This window comes from Nycticebus coucang, chromosome 5, assembly GCF_027406575.1.
Source record: "Nycticebus coucang isolate mNycCou1 chromosome 5, mNycCou1.pri, whole genome shotgun sequence".
NCBI lineage: Eukaryota > Metazoa > Chordata > Mammalia > Primates > Lorisidae > Nycticebus > Nycticebus coucang.
The window spans coordinates 51,087,868-51,104,541 of NC_069784.1; the positions used below are offsets into that span (position 1 = coordinate 51,087,868).

At 38.7% G+C, this 16,674-nt stretch overlaps 1 protein-coding gene and 1 non-coding gene across 4 annotated transcripts in view; one reads left to right on the forward strand and one right to left on the reverse strand.

Moving 5' to 3' along the window:
* NOTCH2 (notch receptor 2) overlaps positions 1-16,674 on the forward strand; it is a 155,013-nt gene that overhangs the window by 19,233 nt on the left and 119,106 nt on the right. The window lies entirely within an intron of this gene.
* LOC128586933 (U6 spliceosomal RNA) lies at positions 5,547-5,652 on the reverse strand. The gene has a single exon (XR_008380389.1). It is a non-coding gene; the product is annotated as a U6 spliceosomal RNA (small nuclear RNA).

The following is a 16,674-nucleotide window of genomic DNA, read 5'->3' on the forward strand; positions in this document are numbered from 1 at the left end:
TGCCTCAGCCTCTAAATGGATGTAATTTTCTTAATAGAATATTGGGAGTATGTTATTTTTTTTTATTTCAAGACAGGTTGAAATGAATAGATTTGTTACGTTCACTGTAGTAAAGAAATATATATGGTTTTGATAAAATTTTAAATTTGAAAAGGGGCATATCTAAATTAAAAGTTCAACATCTCTGACTTGAGAGTGAGAACGTGTGCTTATGTTGGGAGGAGTAATAGATTTTGGAATGACGGTTTTGAAAACTTTTTTCATAATAGTGCCTATTCTCAATTGGCAGAGAATAGCTGCCCAGAATGCTGCATAGGTCTAGTGAAAAGACTTAGGGAAGTTGTAACTAGTTTAATAACCATCTGTGGAGTGACATAGATCGACACACCCAATTGCACAAGACCTGAGTCTGAGAACTGTTGATGTGTAGTCATCCCATCAGCATCTGCTCATCATTATCAACAATAATGGCTAAACTATTTCTTTGAGGCCACATGAAAAGACAGTATACCCACAGCACAGGATAAGTCAGATCTGACAAAAACAGTCCTCTGCATCCTTTGTTCCCAAATGTCTTCTAATCTTTTGTGAAGTTTTGAAAGAATTCAATTTACTTTTTTTTTTTAACGAATTTTCTTCTTAAATACCATGTCTTTCCTGCTCAAATCCCTGCCCAAACCAGGAGGGGCCAATGTGGGTCATTTTTCTAACTCTTTTGTCACTTAAAGCCTTCTGTGGCTTTATATTGTCTTATGTGTATGTAAATATTCAGTTTCTTTTTTATTTATTTATTTATTTTTATTTATTTTATTTTTTTGAGACAGAGCCTCAAGCTGTCACCCTGGGTAGAGTGCTGTGGCATCACAGCTCATAGCAACCTCCAACTCCTGGGCTCGAGCAGTTCTCCTGCCTCCGCCTCCCAAGTTGCTGGGACTACAGGTGCCTGCCACAACGCCTCGCTATATTTTGGTTGCAGCCGTCATTGTTGTTTGGCAGGTCTGGGCTGGATTCAAACCCAGCAGCTCAGGTGTATGTGGCTGGTGCCTTAGCCGCTTGAGCCACAGGCGCCGAGTCCAGTATCTTCTTTAGTTTATACTTTTGTCAAAACTGTTTTTAACCACATATATGGTACTTTCTAACATAAAACATTTTAGTCACTGAGTGGGAGGGAAGAAATCAGTTCACAGAGATAAATTCGTATGTAATAGTCACAAAACGCTTCCATGTGCATTGTATCTTTTATGGAGACAAGGCCATGTGTTCACTTGCAGAGATGAGGCAGAGGCCCTGTCAGGCCTAATGCAGTGTCTCACTACAGATCTTAGGGCTAGCTGGGAGCACCAAAGCCACATCTTCTGTCTGCTTCTTGGTGTATAACTGGATCATTATTGTATTGGCAGATATATGGACTCTTCTGTTTTAAAGGTAGGTATTCCTTTATCCTCGGAAAGAAAGTATGCTTAGAAATCCTTTCTAGAGTTATAAGAAGATAGTTATGTTTTCCTGTCATTTGATAAAAACCGTTTTTTTTTTTTCCTATATCTTGTGTCTGACTGTGACTTGGTGGCAATGCAGAGCTTCTGACTAAGGTGCCTTTTGGGAAATTAAGGTTTAATAGAAATTACCAAGCTTTTTCCATGGCTTTTGCAGAGGTAGGCTCAATCTGGGGATACAAGTATGTATTATTTGATTTATCCACACATAACCAACCTTAACTTTGGAGTTTTAGTTATCTGCTTATCTTTTTCTGAAGCGCGTATCTGTGCACAAAATGAATGCTTAATAAGGTCTCATTATTTTAGCAAATGATCAAACACAAGGTGAGCTTTGGTAGAGCAGTGCCATTGTAACTTAGGTGCAAGATTCCTGTGTGCAGATTGGCTAGGGGACCCAGTTCATTTTTTGAGGTCTAATGTGAAGTTTGAGGAAGCACCCTGAGCCCGTATTCTAGAAGTCCTGGAATGGACATTGTGAACTCAGGAAATGTGATTAAATAAAACATCACTTAACACATAGGTTTTGCCTTCCTTTCGGAGTCAGGCCTTGTGTTGAATATTAGAGTAGTTGCTTTAGAGGGTCTCTTTTGCCTAGCTTAGTTGGTAAGCTAAGGAGAAGCAGTTACTGGGTATGTTCCTGGACGTTGCAGCTAACTCTGAAGAGTCTGGGTTGAACTACATGAGCAACTAGTTCCTGGGACCAGTAAACATTGTGGGAGTCTCTTGGTTATACATGTAGCTCCTGGAGATGGCTTTTGGTTCCTAAATCATCAAGGTTTATAATAGTGTTTTTCAAACTTGAGTGTGAATTAAGTTTTAAAGGGCCTAATAGAACACAGATTACTGGGCCAACCCCCAGAATTTCTGATATGATAGGCCTGGAGTGGGATGTGGAAATTTGCATTTCTGACAGGCTCCCTGGTAATGCTGCAGCTATTTTGGGAAGTACACTTTGAGAACCACTAGCTTAGAGCACCTCAAGGTGTTTGAATTTTTAGACAGGGGGTGCTATGCGTGCTTGGCAGGGGTCTCTTCACAGCTCTTCCAGTGCATAGAGGTGACCTCTGGATGTATTAATTTCTTCAACAAAGAAATGATGGACACTGCTGTAGTTGCTAGGGAATATTGTGAAGAAAGCAGACAAAACCCTGTGTGGAACTTCCATGAGCATATCCCACCCAGGTCTGGGTTAACCGGTTATCAGTCCTGCTGGTTATGGATGCTTACAGGTGAGCCTGCTCCTTTCTTTTAGCCACTTTTCATTTATTTTGCCTTTTTTTTAAGAGTCTTTGAACTTACTCATAATGATATCGATATTATTGCTCATCACCATAACATTTTGAGGGCTTATTTTGTCAAGTTAAATGCTTTACATGCATTATCTTATTTAACCCTCAGAAAACCCTAGCACTTGAATCTCAGTTTAAAAGATGATGAACTCTGGGTAGCTCACCCAAGACCGTGCAGCTAATTAATGGTGGTGCTGAGTCTGACTGCAGAGCCACATTTCTTACTGAACGCTGTAGTTCAGTGTTTCTAAAACTGCAGAATGTGACCACTAGTGGTTATGAAACCAAATGGGGAGGTTTCAGACATTCTTAGGGAAAAAAAAGAGTAGAATAGAGAATATCACAGAGTAAGGATAAACAGTGTTTCTTGAAATTTTTGTTTTTGCTATGTACATAAATTTGTGAATATCGAGTTCTGGTATAAGATCTATTTTTTACTATAGGTCACAGTAAAATATGGTTCTAAACTAGTGCTTTGTTGACTATGGGACCATAGGTTACCTAATAATTTTTTTTTTAACAGATTAGAATATTTAGGGCTTCAAAAGTATATCATTTTTTTCTTTTTTTTTTGAGACAGAGTCTCATTATGCCGCCCTTGGTAGAGTGCTGTGGTGTCACAGCTCACAGCAACCTCAAACTCTTGATTCTCTTGCCTCAGCCTCCCAAGTAGCTAGGACTATAGGTGCCCACCACAACACCCGGCTATTTTTTTTGTTGCAGTTGTCATTGTTGTTTAGCTGGGCCAGGGCAGGTTCAAACCCATCAGTCTTGGAGTATGTGGCCAATGCCGTAACCACTGTGCTACGGGCCTCGAGCCAAGTATATCGTTTTTTAAGAGTGCAAAAATAGTCATCGGTAGGAAAAAGACAAGATATCTAACTTTGTCAAAGCCCCAGCTCTACTAATTTATCCCTTACACCATACTACTTGCTTAGAAGAGCACCATAAGGCTTGGGAATTGAATCTTACCTTTCCTCCTGATGCAGTGGTTTTCAACCTGTGGGTTGCGACCCAGAGGAACTGTATTAAAGGGCTGTGGCATTAGGAAGGTTGAGAACCACTGCCCTGATGGGAAGTATGTTATAGAACCTTTAGGGATGTTGACAAAACCTGAAAAGGGAAGCCAAATCTCAGCCTGCTTTGGGTAGGTGAAAATTCTGCCCTGGAGCCCCCAACATTTGCAGATAAAGATACATCATTTCTCCTGTTAGTTCTGGTATACTTGATGGAATGAGGGTAATAATATTAACTAACAGTGCTAGGCTGCAAGTGCATTTCATATCCTAGCTTGTTTCATTACTAATTATTTTGACGGGTTGGTCATGCCTGGGATGTGGACTCCGCTGCTTTGAGTGAGAGGGGCATTCTACCAGCGTGAGTCAGCACTTCTCTGTGCTGTCTTCAGTTCCTCATTTTGTTCCTGCTGAATCCAGAACTATTTTTCTCATAGCCTGGTTTACCTGGGGATGGTCTCAACGTTATTTTCTTTTGCTAGATAATATATCTTCATAATATAAAATTATGTGGATAATTTTGCCTTCTGTTAATTTTCCCCCCAAATTATTGAATTGCTGATTGGGTCAAGGACAGGGCTAGGGACTGTCATCATGATTATGTGATGGCAGATTTTGGTCTTTCATGCATAATGTTGCCCTAGGCACTTAACCCATAGGAGCTTCCAGACTATCTAGAAGTAACTGGGGGGGACCCTGGAAGTGACCTGAAAGTACTTCCAGCAAGTGCCCGTTAGCATTGTACAGCTATTCAGTCCATGGAGACTGAAGGAATGCAAAGTCCAGACCTCATCAGAGATGGGGAAGGGAGGCTGAGCTTGGTTGAGCCGGGTGGCTAGGATGTTCTAGTTGGAAGAATGATGTACCAGGGCAGGAAGCAGGGGAGGGTGGGATGAAAAACTTAACATGTCAGTAACAAAATACTAGTAGGAAGGAGCCCAGGAGGCCTGGAAGAGTGAAGTGGTGGGCCCATGGTCAAATGGTAAGATGACAGAGAGCCGGCATGAAACCCAGAACCCAGGCCATCATTTTGTGGCCTCTTTCATCCTAAGACATGTTCACCAAGGTGTCTCAGAGAAGAATGAATACCACTTACCATAGAGATGTGTGCAGATGGGATGCCAGGAAGATGTCAGGTCAGGTTTATCCTGTTTTTTAGCATTTTTCCAGCATATTATGTACCCTTGGGGGTATATGTAATATATCCTACTCTGTGAAATATAGAGGGATAAAGCAAGACCGTCCAAACCTAAAAAAATGTATGCCCCAAGAAAAACACTTTTGACGCTTTTGAGCATACACCCTTCCTCTTCATAAATATTTATAAGTTATAAATTATATAAACTCACAACTATTGAATCATACACACATACAGTAACTCTCAGTAAAGCATAATTTTTTTTTTACATTGTGAATATGCGGATGTGTAAAGATGTCTTCCAATACTCTAGGGATGGTCTTGTACTTCCCCCATCTCTAGGGTACGCATATCTTATTTTTCAGACTACTGGTCCAGTCAAATCTATTAGTTCTTTTGTTAGTAGGTTATCTTTTACTCCCAATATTTCTTTTTTTTTTTTTTTTGAGACAGAGGCTCATTTTGTTGCCCTCGGTAGAGTGCCAGGGCATCATAGCTCACAGAAACCTCAAACTCTTAGGCACAGGTGATCCTCTTGCTTCAACCTCCTGAGTAGCTGGGACTACAGGTGTCTGCCACAATGCCCAGCTAGTTTTTTTTTTTTTTTTTAAATGTGGAACGCTTCACGAATTTGTGTGTCATCCTTGCATAGGGGCCATGTTAATCTTCTCTGTATCGTTCAATTTTAGTATATGTGCTGCTGAAGCGAGCACCAACGCCCGGCTAGTTTTAGAGATGGGGTCTTGCTCTTGCTCAGGCTGGTCTGGAACTCTTGAGCTGAAGGTAATTCACCTGTCTCTGCCTCTTGGAGTGCTAGGATTACAGGCTTCAGCCACTGTGTCCCAGCATACTCCCAATATTTCTAATGTCCCTTTGCAAAGTGATTTTTGAATTGAAGTTTTAAATTAAATAGCTGTCCTTTTCTTGCCTGATAGCGATGGTTAAGATTTCCATTACAATGTTGAAAAGCAGTGGAGACAATGGGCAACTTTGCTTGGTTCCTGATCTGAGTGGAAACGATTTCAATTTAACTCCATTCAGTACGATATTGGCTGTGGGTTTGCTGTAGATGGCCTCTATCAGTTTAAGAAATGTTTCTTCTATACCAATTTTCTTAAGTGTTCTGATCATGAAGGGATGCTGGACATTATCAAAAGCTTTTTCTGCATCAATTGAGAGAATCATATGGTCTTTGTTTTTTATTTTGTTTATGTGATGAATTATATTTATAGATTTATGTATATTGAACCAGCCTTGAGACCCTGGGATAAAACTCATTTGGTCACGGTATATAATTTGTTGGATGTATTGCTGGATTCTGTTTGGTAGGATCTTGTTGAATGTTTTTGCATCAATATTCATTAGTGATACTGGTCTATAATTTTATTTTCTTGTTGGGTCTTTTCCTGGTTTGGGGATCAAGGTGATGTTTGCTTCATAGAATGTGTTGGGTAGTATTCCTTCTTTTTCAATATTTTGGAAAAGGTTGAGTAATACAGATTCTAGTTCCTTTTAAAAGGTTTGGTAGAATTCTGATGTGAAGCCATCTGGTCCTGGGCTTTTCTTTTTAGGGAGATTTTGTATAGTTGATGCTATTTCAGAACTTGATATAGGCCTGTTCAACGTTTCCACTTTATTCTGTGTAAGTCTAGGAAGGTGTTGCACTTCTAAGAATTGGTCTAATTCCTTCAAATTTTCATATTTCTGAGAATAGACTTTCTTGTAGTATTCATTAAGGATTTTTTGAATTTCTGAGGAGCCTATTGTTATTTCATCTTTGCCATTTCTGATTGATGAGATTAGAGATTTTATTCTTTTTTTTTTTTTTTCCTGGTTAGGTTAGCCAAAGGTTTATCTATTTTATTGACCTTTTCAAAAAACCAACTTTTTGATTTATTGATCTGTTATATAATCCTTTTGTTTTCAATTTCATTTAATTCTGCTCTAATTTTGGTTATTTCTTTTCTTCTGCTGGGTTGGGTATTGGAGTTTTCTTCCTTTTCCAGTTGCTTGAGATGTCCCATTAAGTTGTTAACTTCCTCTCTTTCCCTTCTCTTGAGGAAGGCTTGCAATGCTATAAATTTCCCTCTTAGGACTGCCTTTGTGGTATCCCAGAGGTTCTAATAATTCGTCTTTATTATCATTTTGTTCCAAAATTTGATAATTTTCTTCTTAATCTTGTCTGTGACTCAGCTATCCTTCAGCATAAGGTTATTTAGTATTCAGATTCCTGTCCTTACTGAGTTCAACTTTTATTCCATTATGGTCCGAGAAGATGCAAGGAATAATTTCTATTCTTTTAAATTTGCTGAGGTTAGACATCTGTGACCCAAGATGTGATCAATTTTGGAGGATGTTCCATGGGCTGATGAGAAGAATGTGTATTCAAGTTTGTTAGGATGAAATGTTCTGTAGATGTCTGTTAAATCCAATTGTTGAATGGTTAAGTTTAAGTCTAAAATTTCTTTGCTGAGTTTTTTATTGGAGGATCTATCCAGCACTGCCAAAGGAGTGTTAAAATCTCAGACTATTATGGTGCTGGAGGAAATCAAGTTGCTCATGTCTGTTAGAATCTCTCTTATAAATTGAGGTGCAGTCTGTTTGGGTGCATAAATGTTAATAATTGAAATCTTATCATGTTGAGTGTTAACTCTTAACAAATATGAAGTGACCATCCTTATCTTTCATTACTTTTGTTGGTTTAAAGCCTGTTGTATCTGCAAATAGAATTGCAACACCTGCTTTTTTCTGATTTCCATTTGCCTGAAATATAAATAACCATCCCTTCACCCTGACTGTATCTTTATCTTTTAAGGTAAGATGAGTTTCTTGTATGCAGCAGATATCTGGCCTGAGTTTTTGTAAGGTGATCAGTGGTATCCATATAGGGTCAGAGGAGATCAAACTTTCACTCTTTGCGGACGATATGATTGTATATCTGGAAAACACCAGGGACTGTACTACAAAACTCTTACAAGTGATAAAGGAATACAGCAGCGTCTCAGGTTACAAAATCAACACTTGTAAATCTGTAGCCTTTATATCTACCAACAATAGTCAGCTGAAAAAACAGTCAAGGACTCTGTTCTGTTCACAGTAGTGCCAAAGAAGATGAAATATTTGGGAGTTTACCTAACAAAGAATGTGAAAGATCTCTATAAAGAGAACTATGAAACTCTAAGAAAAGAAATAGCTGAAGATGGGGCGGCACCTGTGGCTCAGTGAGTAGGGCACCGGCCCCATATGCTGAGGGTGGCGGGTTCAAGCCCAGCCCCGTTGCCAAACTGCAACAAAAAAATAGCCGGGCGTTGTGGTGGGCGCCTGTGGTCCCAGCTGCTCGGGAGGCTGAGGCAAGAGAATCGCATAAGCCCAGGAGATGGAGGTTGCTGTGAGCCGTGTGATGCCACAGCACTCTACCCAAGGGCGGTACAGTGAGACTCCTCTGTCTCTACAAAAAAAATAAATAAATAAATAGCTGAAGATGTTAACAGATGGAAAAACATACCCAGCTCATGGCTGGGAAGAATCAACATTGTTAAAATGTCCATATTACCCAAAGCAATATACAATTTTGATGCAATCCCTATTAAAGCTCCACTGTCATACTTTAAAGATCTAGAAAAAATAATGCTTCGTTTTATATGGAATCAGAAAAAACCTTGAATGGCCAAGACATTGCTCAGAAATCAAAACAAAGCAGGAGGCATCATGCTACCAGACCTCAGATTATACTATAAATTGATAATGATCAAAACTGCATGTTAGTGGCACAAAAACAGAGAGGTAGATGTATGGAACAGAATAGAGAACCAAGAGATGAACCCAGCTACTTACTGTTATTTGATCTTTGATAAGCCAATTAAAAACATTCAGCGGGGAAAAGATTCCCTATTTAACAAATGGTGCTGGGTGAACTGGATGGCGACCTGTAGAAGACTGAAACTGGACCCACATCTTTCACCATTAACTAAGATAGACTCTCACTGAATTAAAGATTTAAACTTAAGACATGAAACTATAAAAATACTAGAAGAAAGTGCAGGGAAAACACTTGAAGAAATCTGCTTGGGTGAATATTTTATGAGGAAGACCCCCTAGCAATTGAAGCAACACCAAAAATACATTATTGGGATCTGATCAAACTAAAAAGCTTCTGCACAGCCAAAACACAGTAAGTAAAGCAAGCAGACAGCCCTCGGGATGGGAGAAGATTTTTGCAGGTTATGTCTCTGACAAAGGTTTAATAACCAGAATCCACAGAGAACTCAAATGTATAAGCAAGAAAAGAACAAGTGATCCCATCGCAGTCTGGGCAAGGGACTTGAAGAGAAACTACTCTGAAGAAGACAGGCACATGGCCTACAGACATATGAAAAAATGCTCATCATCATCTCTCATCATCAGAGAAATGTAAATCAAAACCACTTTGAGATATTGTCTAACTCCAGTAAAAACCAGAGGTATTGGTGTGGATGTGGAGAAAAGGGAACACTTGTGCCCTGCTGGTGGGAATGCAAACTAATATGCTCATTTTGGAACGATGTTTGGAGATCACTTAGAGATCTAAAAATAGACCTTGCCATTTGATCCTTCAATTCCTTTACTAGGTATATATCTAGAAGACCAAAAATCACTTTATGACAAATATTTTGCACCAGAATGTTTATTGCATCCTAGTTCATAATTCCTAAGTCATGGAAGTAGCCCAAGTGCCCATCAACCCATGAATGGATTAATAAATTGTGGTATATGTACACTATGGAATGTTATGTAGCCTTAAAAAAGATGGAGACTTTACCTCTTTCATGTTTACATGGATGGAGCTAGAATTTATTCTTCTTAGCAAAGTATCTCAAGAATGGAAGAAAAAGTTTCCAATGTACTCAGCCCTACTATGAAACCAATTTATAGCTTTCCTATGAAAGGTAGAACACAACTATAGCCCAAGAATAAAGGGAAAGAGGGAAGGAAGGGAGGAGGGGGCAGGTTGGGTGGAGGAAGGATAATTTGTGGTATCACACCTATGGTGCATTTTACAAAGGAACATGTTAAATTTACTAAGTATAGAATATAAATGTCTTAACACAATAACTAGGAAAGTGCGATGAAGGCTATGTTAACCAGTTTGATGAAAATATTTCAAATGGTATATAATAAACCCAACACATTGTACCCCATGATTGCATTATATACACAGTTACGATTTAATTAAAAAAAACAAAACTGTCCTGTGATAGCTGATGTATGTGAATTAAAAGATGTGTGTGAAATAGATGGAATCTGTCCTTGAGAAAGATACACTCTTTTTGCTATAAGGAGAATTAATAACCTTTCCTTCTGTGGTCTGTATTGCTATAAGTAAAACCCTTGTTTGATGTCATTAAGCCTTTCTATTCCACTGTTATAGTGATTGGCCTGATTCATAATCTAGAGGTAGGGCTTGACCTTTAGGTTGCTGATTTTTTTTTTCTTTTAAATATTTCAGCCCTAACTAGAGAGCAAGCCAGACATGAAAGAGCAATGGAATTGGGAATCTACCAGGCTTTCCTATGGGACCATGTTGGATGATACTGGTAGCATGCAACGGTTGTGGAATTGTTGTGGGCTTTGTGCAACCCATTCTATCACGCAAATTTGAGCATGACATGTAACTAAGAGTAAGGAAAGTAAGTTAGACATTTCATTTGACTTCAGACTTTGGGAGCCCAAAACTGAGGGTTAACTAAGATAATGATATTCTGAGAAAATACAGTGAAAGATTGTTTTGATAAGTAGTAGCATTTCCGTTTTTGTCATGAAGTAGAAAGGAATAACACTGCTCATCATTTATGGAGAGGCTCTGGAGAGCACATTAGAAAGAGGGATAGAACTCTGCCTACACAGGGACATGTATACTATGTATGTAGGTGTTTCTGAGTGTTTTTTTTTCAGTTGTGGGGATGCAAATCATTTTAATATTAGAGAAGCTCAGTTCATTACTGTTACTGGAAAAACAGGTTAAACCAAGCCCATGTCTTACTGAGGGTGAGTCAGCAGTGCCATTTTAGCATAAGGAGGGATAGTACATTAAGTGAATTATTCCAAGTCCTGTGGTTTTCCTCCAGCTGAGCAAAGACAGCTGTTGTTTCAGAAGTGGGGCTTAGATGCACAGAAAGAAGTTGCCCATTTCCTTTCTTTCCTGATTATAGTCATTTGGTTTTCTTTTTGGATGAGACTTTTCAAAAATTCATTTTCTTCTTATATTTCTATAATCAAATGTCCTGAATTTTGATGGTATTTATAGTATACATAGAGTATATTCTTTTTTTTTTTTTTTTTGGCTGGGGCTGGGTTTGAACCCGCCACCTCCGGCATATGGGACCAGCGCCCTACTCCTTTAGCCACAGGCGCCGCCCCATGGAGTATATTTTTTATTATAGACTTATCATAGTTTAAAATTCTATTTTAATTCATCTCCCATTTCAAGGTCCATGGTTCTGTGTGTCAGATAACCTTTTAAAAAATGTCATAAGGAAAACAGAAGAGAGATCTATTTTATTTAACATGCCATTATTTTCTGTAGTTTTTATTGGTGTGAATGTGAAGTAAGGTGGTATTTCATGGGGTAGTATACCACACTGTAGTAATAAAATGTATGCTTTTGATTTTGGAAGTAAGAGTCTGGTGTTCTTAACTTTGTGGAAAAGACAGTGCTGTGAGCTGTCTGAGGTTTCCTCAGTTGAGACCTGACAATATAAAGGGTTTGTGTTTGCATCGTTTATGTCTTGGTTTGGGAGGGTGATTTTTTTTGTCTTCTCTCCTCTCAATTGATTTCTGTACTTGGAGAGAAGCGGACCAGATAAGAAAACAGTCTATCTCCTATAGTATTTTTGGTTTACTGAATTAGTTACTACCCACCTTCTCTGAGTAGCAGATCATGCTCTTCCTGTTCATTGGTACAGTTTTTACTAAGTTAACTGCAGATGCATTCTTTGGAGGGATTCATTTCTAATCAAGTAAATTATGGGTACTTTGATAAAATAATGATGAGTTGCCTACTTTTTTGTAGGGTCACCGGTTTTTAAGAGTAAAATCTTACATGATCATTCATATAAACTGGTTCTATCTTTAACACCACAATTTCTTTTTGCTTCTGTAATGCTACCCTAGTAGTGAGAAGTTATAATTTTACAAAGAAAAAACTCTGAAGAATTTCAGCCATTCTTTTACCTTACAGGGTAGCTTTTTTGTTTTTGTTTTCATTTCCGCCCCCCAGAGGAATAATACATAGCAGCATATTGAATCCTAGAGTTGAGAAGTTCTCAAAATGGGCTTTTTGTTGTCGTCGTTGTGTGAAGGTGGGGCGATAGAGACGGATGGAGTCAGTCCTAAGTGTGTGTGTGAAGGGTGGTCTGATGCAGCTCTGGTGACCCTGCTTACCCAGGATTCAGTCCTGGCTTTGTTTTTGGTGAGCATTTGGTCATTAGGTGATCTTTGGTGGACATGTTTATGCACATAGCTGGTAAGTGGGTAAATATCTCTTCAAGAATATAATAGCTACAAATGTGTATTATGGAAGTTTGTAGGTTAAGGTGGATATCAGGTTTTTCTAACTGCATCTCTACAGATGGAGTGAGTAAAAGGAAAACCAGATTACTAGGTAAAAGACTTGTGTTCTGGTTCTGACTCAGACACCTTGATTTGTAAGACTTTGGGCAGATCTCTTTTTGTCTTTGAATTACAGTTTCTTCTTTTGTGAATTGATGCTAACATGCATGCCTCATAGGTTTGGTTGGTTGTTTGAAAATCTTTGTAAACTCTGAAGGTAACTTTTACTATAGCATTGTCTTTGGCCAGCAGCTCTGTGTATGGTCAGCCTGCTCAGGGCTGAGAAATTGGGGGTTGTAAGATGACTTTATGATATGTTTGGCCATGGTGTTCACATAAGTCCTGGCATGCTTATAGGTTTGGGTGGGGGAACATATATGGAAATCTGCTGAAAACTCCTGCCAATCAGGAACTGGGATCTAACCCTTAGTGCATATCTTGGGGTGCTGTCTGATGCCCCTGCCAGTCAGGAGCTGGGATCTAACCCTCAGTGCATCCTATGGGGTGCTGTCTGATGCCCCTGCCAGTCAGGATCTAACCCTCAGTGCATCCTGTGGGGTGCTGTCCGATGCCCCTGCCAGTCAGGAGCTGGGATCTAACTCTAGTTGCATCCTGTGGAGTGTTGTATGATGCCCCTGCCAGTCAGGAGCTGGGATCTAACCCTCAGTGCATCCTATGGAGTGCTGTCTGATGCCCCTGTCAGTCAGGAGCTGGGATCTAACCGCGTCCTGTGGAGTGTTGTATGATGCCTTGGTTTTTCTTCCTGAGGCCAAGTCAATACCAGCTCATCTTTGGGTAGAGTAGGTGCCTGTTACTGTCGTTTCGCTTGTAGTGCACTGATCTGCCAGCTCGTTTAGGATATGGCTGGCTAATTTTTTTTTTTTTTTTTTATTTTTGGCCGGGGCTGGGCTTGAACCCGCCACCTCCAGCATATGGGACCGGCGCCCTACCCGTTGAGCCACAGGCGCCGCCCATGGCTGGCTAATTTTTGAAATTCACATTATTAGTGTTATTCCTTGAGAATAAAGGGTTGTGTCTGTGAAGATTGCTGCTTTAGGATTATTTTCTGTGGAAGTGCATTGGCACATACTGAAGCTCACCATACTCACATTTATGAAGTTGTTCTATTTAACAATTTTAAAGCCATATTACATTGGATGGAGGAGAGGATACTAGATTCACTTGATGGTTTTTATATAAAACTTAGAGTATTTGAGGCTTTCTGTGATAACATATATTTAGGCTTATAGCCAAAATGATTACAATGCCTTGGTTTAATTTTTTCAGTGAGGTAATGTGTGCATTAGTGGGGAGGAGGGGAAATGTTATTTAACCACCAGCACTGCACTAATAACCACATTTGCTAAACCCTTTGTCCCTTTGCTTGAACTGAGAGTTACTTGCTTTAATACTGGTTTTCCTTAATCCTGTTAATGCGATGAGGTGATGGTGGGAAGGACATTCCCACTGGGCCTGTGGTGGTGTAACAAGTGAAACTCCCTTTGTAAATCCCTCTCTTTCAACATGAGTGTCACTCCCACGTCCCCAAAGTGGAATGAATTTTTATTGAGGAGAGAATTTTAAGAGTGCTAAAAGAGATTAAAGTACCTCCTCTGCCAGGTCATCCTGACCTTAAAAGGCTAGAATAAACTGTTGTTTTACAGATTTTCTTTTTGTTTTGTGGGAAACTAAAGACTTGTTTATCATTCTCTTGGAGGGAGATGGAAAACTACTAGGTCTGCACCTTTAGCAGTTTGGTCTGGCAAACATTTCCCAAGTACTTAGCATGTACTTGGTGTCACACATAGCTGGGTGGAAGCTAGGTGGAGTAAACATTATTTAGATATTACCCAGCTCCAGAATCAGCCTTCTCCTGGAACTCCCTTAGGTCCTCAGACAGGAAGAGTGTCAGCATATCAGATGGATGTGAGGTAGGTCAGGGCATCTGCTTTTTATTTTAAATCCCTCTAGGAGATTTTGACTTATTTATGAAAATGGGGGAAGCATTGCGCTCAAGAAAGCTAACGCCCTTTACAGTATTTACCCCCCAATTTTTAATTTAATATATTGGATTTATGCTGTTTCTTTTGATTTTCTGAGAACTCCAAATCGAAACTGGAGCAAGAGAAATCTTGGCCTCTACAGAAAACTTTTATAAAAGGTTTGCTAAATCAGATGTTGCTGCAAATGGAGAAATCTAGAGTTCCCTTATCTAGCTTGAAGACACAAAAACATGGGAAGTTAAAATTCCAGTGTGGTCACTTAATGTATGCAAAATTATCTTTGTCATTCTAGCAACAATTGAATGAGCAGATAGAACGCACTTGAGCATTTACAGGTCTTCACTGTATGTTGGTGATTTGGGCTGTTTCTATTAAAATGACTGTTCCAACTCCACAGAAATCTCAGTAGTCTTGGAGATAAATTCTTGCTTATACTCATAATAAAGAAAGAATATGAGTAGTTTAATGGCTATGGCGTTAGAGGACTAGTGTTTTTAAGAGAAATTGCTTATTGAAATTCTTAGCTCTTCATCACGTATCTTTAAATGTGGATGATGATGATGATGATTTGTTGACTGTGAGGCCCAAGTTATGTTGATGTGGGACATAAATTTATGTTTGAAAAAAAATTAAAGGAAGAGAGAAATTAAAAACAAAACTAAATAAAAATTGAAGGTTGGTGTTGTATTTTGTGTTTTCTTCTCTGCTTAGTATTTAATAAAGATTTGGCATTTTTCTATACGAAGGTTTTTGGCTTCAGGCACAATCTCGAAATGAGGATGATAAACATTTACCATCTCTAGATTTAGATTGTTTCCTCTACATTGCTAGCAGTGGTGTTCAGCTTTTTTCTTCTCTCTGCACATTGGAAGAAGAGTTGTCGTGGGTCACACATTAAATACACAAACACTAACGAAAGCTGATGAGCAAAAAAAAAAGTCCCTGCATATTTTCCATGTTATTTGACACCACTGATAAACAGTCCTCACATATAATCCACGTGTAGCCTGTGGGCCGCAGGTTGGACATCCATAAGGATTAGGATCTTGTGAGGTTCATGGAGCCACTGTGACCCAGATAATAATATAAAAATAACCCAGATGTTAGGACCTTAGCTTCTGCAAACTCTGACTTTACAGCAAGCAGTTAGCTCTCCATGTAGTTGGACTTTATGGAGACTTCCAGTCGTCTCTCCAGTATTTTCCCCATTTGGTTTTTGTAAATTTCCATGATTTTATATAACATGCAGCAATCTTAGATTTTCCCATTTTTATTTCTAAACATGATTTTGTTCTTTATTCTTTATATTTGGGGGGAAATCTCCCTTTAAGTTAACGAATACTAGAAATTGTCTACTCCATTTAAAGAGTGTTCTAAACAATCTAAACTAAATGCATACTTTGTTTCTTTTGGGTGGGTAACAAGATTATATATACTGTAGAACCCCCATAGTTGACCTCCTCCCTATATTTACCACCTTCTTAAATTGACATAATTTTCATAGTCCGGACATGCACCACATGTATGTATCAGTACAGTAGGCCTAGTTCCTTATGTTGACAACCTCCATATGTTGACCACTTTGTTACAGGTCTCTTGGGTGGTCAATTTACAGAAGTTCTGTTTTTATATTTTCCGGCAAGAATACTTAAATGTTTTTGCATGCATTTAAAATTAAGCAGTATTAACAAAATAGTCTTAAGAAAGCTTTAAAAAAGGCAGAGTTTATTAAAAGTGTAGGAAATTGGTGATAGGCAAAATTTGTCCCAATAACAGAACAGATATAAATAGTAGAACATATAATAAAAGATACCTGATAAGATGGTGGAATAACAGCTCATGTTGGTCTTTTTTGACCACTAAGCAGCATACAAATATATAATCTTTCGTATAGAGAATAATTTAATTTCTAGATGTGATATACCTTCTTCCTCTCTGTTGGGTTTTATTACTCCAAGATCCGGAATTTTTTCTACATGTAAATTCTGATTATTTTGGTCATTTTACAAAGAATTAGATACTTATGCTGAAGAAATACATTGAGGCTTATTTGGATGACATTGGTGCTTATTATTCCATGGATGTGTATCAGTAAATCTACCCATGGGGAAATGGTTCTTTACGAATTGTGGTTTACCATTCAAT